This window comes from Camelus dromedarius, chromosome X (genome assembly GCF_036321535.1).
Source record: "Camelus dromedarius isolate mCamDro1 chromosome X, mCamDro1.pat, whole genome shotgun sequence".
In the NCBI taxonomy this organism is placed as follows: Eukaryota; Metazoa; Chordata; class Mammalia; order Artiodactyla; family Camelidae; genus Camelus; species Camelus dromedarius.
Window position 1 is genome coordinate 11,445,138 of NC_087472.1, and position 6,000 is coordinate 11,451,137.

The following is a 6,000-nucleotide window of genomic DNA, read 5'->3' on the forward strand; positions in this document are numbered from 1 at the left end:
CAAGTTAGTTTCAGCTTTGCCCCTTAGAGCCATTTCCCTCGCAGTTGTCTTTCTCCTCACCTGTAAAATAGTGCCTTGGGGGTGAGGGGTGATCAGATGAGGTAAAAGACCATAATTGTTTTGTAAAATGTCATTTGCTATTCAGGTGAAAGCATGGTTATTTTTATACTGAGGGGGTTTTGTTATCGCTTTGATCATTTTTAATGACTAGTTGTCATTTACCAGATTTTCATAGATGTGTCTCAGATTCTTTCTGCCTTCTTGGAATTAGTTTGTTCAGGCTTCCTTCCCTGCCCCCATCCAGCCTTGGAAGGAGCGGCGTCACTGTGGAGTCTGCCCAGGATTGGCCAATAAAGTAAGTATTGTGAGGGTCTGAGTGGTTTGGCCCCTTCAACAAGAAGCACATGGAAAGGTTAGGGGCTGAGGTTATCACTATGGTTATTCAGTGAATGTGTCCGTGGCTAAAATGCTAGATGCACTAATGAAGCTTGAAAGCCTGAGTTATGGGCATAGTCGGGAAAGAGGGGGGCTTAATTATTTCACAACAGTCTTTTTTTAATTTGACACATTTTCCCCAGTAACTGATGGGCAAGGAAACGCAGCCTCAGTTCCTAGTACGTGGACCTATTATGAAGAAATGCTGCTGTGTGGATCAAGCGAGTCCATCTCAGGGACTTGGGAGCAGGGACAAAGAGCAAGCTGCGGGTGGCAGGTCTTTGACCCTGGCTCTGGGTGGGAAGGGCAAAGGGTGTTCAAAGCTAAAATGCCTACTGTTTCTTAGGTCTCGGCGTCGATTCACAAGGACATATTTCCTACCAGGAAAGCCAGTGAAATCCCAATTCCACATACAAACTAACCTCTATAGCACGCACTTTGTGCCAGCACTGTTCCAGTGACTTTACATCTATTCACTCTTTTAATAATCCCCAAACCCCTATGAAATAGGTATTAACGTTTCTCCATTTGATACATGAGAAAACTGAGTCACAAACCAAGCTCACAGTCCGGTACAGCCAGATTTTGAACCCAGGTATTCTGACTTAAGTCCACGCACTTAACCAGGACACTGCATTTCCATCATTATGCCACCCTCGATGGCCTGAAGAAACAATATTAATGCAAAGTATCAGTAGCAACTATGAGAAAGCATCAGACAGACCCAAACTGAGGGGCTTTAAGTGGCTTGTAATCCTCAAAATGATTATGATGGTTCAAACACAACATTGTAAAATGACTATAACTCACTTTAAAAATGTTTTTAAAAATTAAATTTAATTTAAAAAACAATGATTCAAGACCACGACTCAGGGATGCCCAGGTAAAGGAAATGAAGATGACGTCACGAGTGCAGCATGCGATCTTCAGTTGGATTCCGGACTGGGAATTGGACGTTAGTGGGGTAAATTGGCAAAGTTTGACTATGATATACAGGTTGTATCAGTGTTCATTTCCTGATTTTTGAAATCATGCCGTGATTACACATATATTTGGAGGAATCTGAGTTGAGAGTACTTTGTGCTATTTTTGCAACTTCAGTCTGAAATTATTTCAAAATTATGATTTGAAGAATAAAGCTAAAATACAATGAAGCATACAGATATTAATGGGAGAGGGCATTAAACTGAGCTGACTAGAAGACGAGAATATAATTTACTACTTAATATCTGCATAGCACTTTACAGAATGCTTTTACATGCCTCATTTAGTCTTCACCACAGCTTCATGCAGAGATCATTAAATTCCAGATTCTTACAGATAAAGAAACTGAGGCTCAGATAAGTTAATTATCTTTCCCCTGATCCCTCGCGACTAAATCTGACGCATGTGTTTCCCACTACACTACCCTGTGGTTGTCTAGAACTCTTAAAGCTGATCCTGCTGGAATCTACAATAATCAAAAAGGAAGTCTAACTGCAGTCAGTTTTCTTCTGGGTGCATCTGAATGCATCAGTCAACCCCGTATCAAACCATGAACAGGAGTCATGCCAGTGCCATTAGGGTTGAGGTGGGTGGTCTCACTGCTTTCCCCTCTCGTCCCTTTCCTCTAATTTGATGGTGTTGAACTGGATTTCCCTCAAGCACTGCTTATTCAGGTGTTTTCTGAGGCAGGTTTTATCATCCTCACCCAGCTGCCCCCCATCTGAGTAAGAACACAAGCAAAGTCCTTTAATTTAATAATGAGGCATTAGGCTAGCCACCTTCGCCTGGTGTCTAAAGTCTGTCCATCACTTAATGTGAGGACATGGGGATATTGCCGGCACTCCCTGTCAGGTGATGCTGCCCCACTCCCACCAAAAGTCTGGCTGAGATTATTGTTATTTAGTATTTATCAAATTTGGTTGATTATTGTTATTTAGTATTTATCAAATTTGGTTGTATAAAGCATTAGAGTCCTGTGAGATGTTACTAGATATTCCTTGAAAAAGGGGAGCTCCTTGGTTAAATAACTTTGGGAAGTTCTGTATATGATTGCCCTAAGTTACAATGCATACTAGAACGTTAAAACTCCATGAGTGATCTAATATTAAACCTATTTGACTTCTTTTAACCCACTATGTTCCAAACACTGGACCAAGGAACCTTTTTTTACATAGACCAGCTATCAACAAATCATCGGACTCCAGTTTTCCATGGAACCCTCTTCTCCATTCAGTTGATGGAGTTCATTTTCATTATCTGAGAAAGACGCAAAAGATAGTCTTCAAGCCAGAAGCTTCATTTAAGCTTCAAAGTAGAACACAGTCCATTCCATGTATGTAAGCCGGAAAGAACTTAAAACTGAATGAATTACACGTGTGATGGTGGAGAGGGACAGCCAACTGGGGCTCTGCAGAGCAGCCCAGTAAATAGAGGACAAAGAGGAGGAGGCCAGAACCACTCAAGCTGAGGGGACAGAGGAGGTGGAGGCACTGGATCCTGTGGCCTGTTCACTTGGCAGAAATGGGAATCACGATGGACCTACGTGGAGCAGCTGGGACCGCAACAGTCAGCCAGCTTGGGAGATGCACCCAGAGGTACAAACACCCTGGCTTTTCCCACCTGCCCCCAAGCCTGCAGCCAGTGCCTTCCGTTGGCTGGACCCAGCTGGAAGCCAGCTAACAAGGGAGCCCGGAGAGCAGCTTGAAGGGATCACTCCCCATCTTCACAGAACAGAGCAGGGGAGTGCATCTAATCTGCACTCAACTTCTGTAATATATTTAGTGTGACACAGATGATTTTTATGGACGCATGGATTAATGGAAATAGAAGGCCCTTGTATAATATAGCTTTCTCAACTAGTAATAAAGACACTTTAACATAAAAAATACTAGAGCTAAACAAAGGAGTAAGCATATCTAGATAAATTCAGCTACATCATATTCAGAATTCAGGAACAATTCACAAGGCTCTGGATAAAAAGCTGCAATATTTTCCCTCTTCACGTTCCTGCCTCCACCCACGAGGGACAGGGTTTCTGCTCCTCTCTCCACCCGCTCAAGCAGCTAACCGGTGAGCCTGGAACAGGGTGGGGTGTGTGCAGGTGCGTGTGTGTGTCAGCCCACTGGCCCTTTCTCTTTTAGAGCTGCCAGCTTGAGGTCTGCTGGTGTTCTTTCCTCCATTCCCGGATCTTCCATGCTGGAAGCTCACTGCGGACAGGGAACCATGTTGGGAGGATGGAGGAGGGAGGGGCTTTTAGTTTTCCAGGCACTTAAGAAAGCTTTTGACTACATGAGTCAATTCAATTCAGGGAACCTCCTTTGGCCGCAGGCTGGGCCGAGTTTTAAAATGCAACTTTGCAAATAATAGATGGCTGTTTTGTCTGTTTTAGGTACTTCTGTATTCTTTGTGCCTAGAGCAATTCTAGGACCTTAGATGATATTTAACAAATGCATATTAAATGAATGAGGACATTTTATCTCTGATTGATGCCCGAGCCTATTTCTCAACTGGCTTGAACTTGGAGGGGAGAGAGTGATGATGTCATGTAGGAGGGGTGTTTTTGCATTTTCCACTTTTCACCTTCTCTGTCTTCCAGCAGCCAGCCAGCCCCAGCCCCAGCTCATTCCCTTCCCAAGTATATAGCACCAGAAAAACATAAAATTGCTCGCACAGCCCTTTGGCATTTGTGCTCTAAGGGCCATTTAGCAGGATGTAGAAGGCTGGCAGAGGAGAGGGGAAAGGAGAGTCGTGGGCTTAGAGTGTCTGGGAATTACACGATTGCAGACGCCTTTCTCTGGGCTGCTGCAGGGAGCAGAAAGGAGAAAGGGCCTACTGAGTGCGAAAAGCAGGCAGGACCTTTGCTCTCCTGCTGAGCAGCACCTTCAGGGAAACAGCAGGAACAGAGAGGACCGCAGGATCCTAGCCAGCCAGCCTGGGCAGAGACTTCCAAGCCTCCGCAGAGCCAGGATGGCTTCTGGCAGTCGGAGGCAGCATGTAGATTGGGATGGTGGGCCTCGGGCGTGCATGTGATGACGGAGGACCAGATAGGTGCCCTTGTCCGTCTCCGGCACCTTGACACTACATTAGCTCCATGAACCCTAAAACAACCCTGAGGAAGGAGACTGACAGAAGATAATTTTCATTCATTCACTCACTCACTCATTCATTCATTTACTTAGGCAGCCTGGCAGGATCGGGGCTAGACAGGGTTACAAATTGAAGTACATTTTTTTAACATATTTGTTGAGTGCCTCCCTCTGCATTTGCTACATTTCCTTAACAGCTGCCTTCTGTATTATTTTAAAGTGTTATTTCTTTCATCCCACACTCAATTTCTACGTAATTGGATTTTCTAGATAACTGTAATTTACTCCTTTAGGTATCAAAACTTTTTCTCTAGTGGAAGTGTTTTTATAGCTCTTCTCTGCCTCCATATGCAGAAGGCACAGAGTCCCATGTCACCTTCTGATGACACCTGGTCATCGTGGTGGGTATCCAGTACAGTGCCAGGCAAGAAGTATGGTGGGTCCCCCATCTTTGCGCCCCTCCATTGCATGGCTTGAAGAGGATATCAGATTTCTTTCCATAGTCCTGGCACCTCCCTTGTTCTCACTGTCAGCTATTATGTGTGCTCTGTGTATAGGTCCACATCGACTCTTCCTCTTACCCTCCCCACCGATTTCTTCTTAAATCGTAACATGTAACTGACTACAAACCCAGAAGAATAAGTGGGTCAGAACTGGATGTGTGCGCATCTCAAGTGGTACTGAGCTCTCGGGGCTGGGGCCCACTCCTTCCCGTCGCAGCGTCTCAGGAACCATGTAAAACCCCCTGCAGCTGGCTGAGTGTCCTTGGTGCAAGACATTCCTCCAGGCCTCTCCTGCCTGTTTCCTGCATTGAGCCCCTCACGCATGGAATTCTAAGCAGCTAGAACTTGCCTTCTTTTGTGGAAACTCCACAGGACACCTACTCTTTTTTCCTTTCTCCTCCATGACCTCCAGCCTGACAACCCAGGCTGTCCCAGGCTCCCCTGGTGCTGCTGGCCAGCCCTCTAGCTTGCCCTTCTCTGCAGAGAGGAAGACCGGACTCTGCGTATGAAATGACGAGGGAAAGGCTCTGAGTGAGGAGGCCCTGAGGATTTTTCTGAATAATGTTTCTGGACTTTTGAATAGACTTTGGCTTAACCATTTGGATGGCTCAGGAGTGTTCTGATCTTCGGTGTGTTTGAGATTGTTAATATTGCCTGGTGAATGATTTCCAGGGAGCAGTTTGACACTGATTTTATGATTTGCTAAATTCAGGTGTGGTAAAGTGTTGGTTCAGTACAGAAGATACAGCATGATGTGATGAAAGAGTTTTAGCTCAGCCACATACAGGCTGTACGACCTTGTGCAAGTCAAAATCTCTCAGTGATCTAATCTAAAATGGGAGTAACATGCCTACCCTGCAGTGTGAAGAGGGTTATATGAGATGCATGTTGAAACACCTGGCACGGATGCTAGTCTTAGCACATACTAGGTACAAAGAAATTCTAAATCTTAACATTTTTATTAAACCATAGACTAGGAAGTAACCAAAAGC

The 6,000-nt window shown here is 44.8% G+C and overlaps 1 long non-coding RNA gene across 1 annotated transcript; it reads left to right on the top strand.

The window, feature by feature from the left end:
* The first annotated feature begins 87 nt into the window (after positions 1 to 87).
* LOC135320189 (uncharacterized) lies at positions 88 to 1,501 on the top strand. Its single transcript, XR_010379421.1, has 2 exons — positions 88 to 355; positions 782 to 1,501. It is a non-coding gene; the product is annotated as an uncharacterized LOC135320189 (long non-coding RNA).
* Positions 1,502 to 6,000: the final 4,499 nt, after the last annotated feature.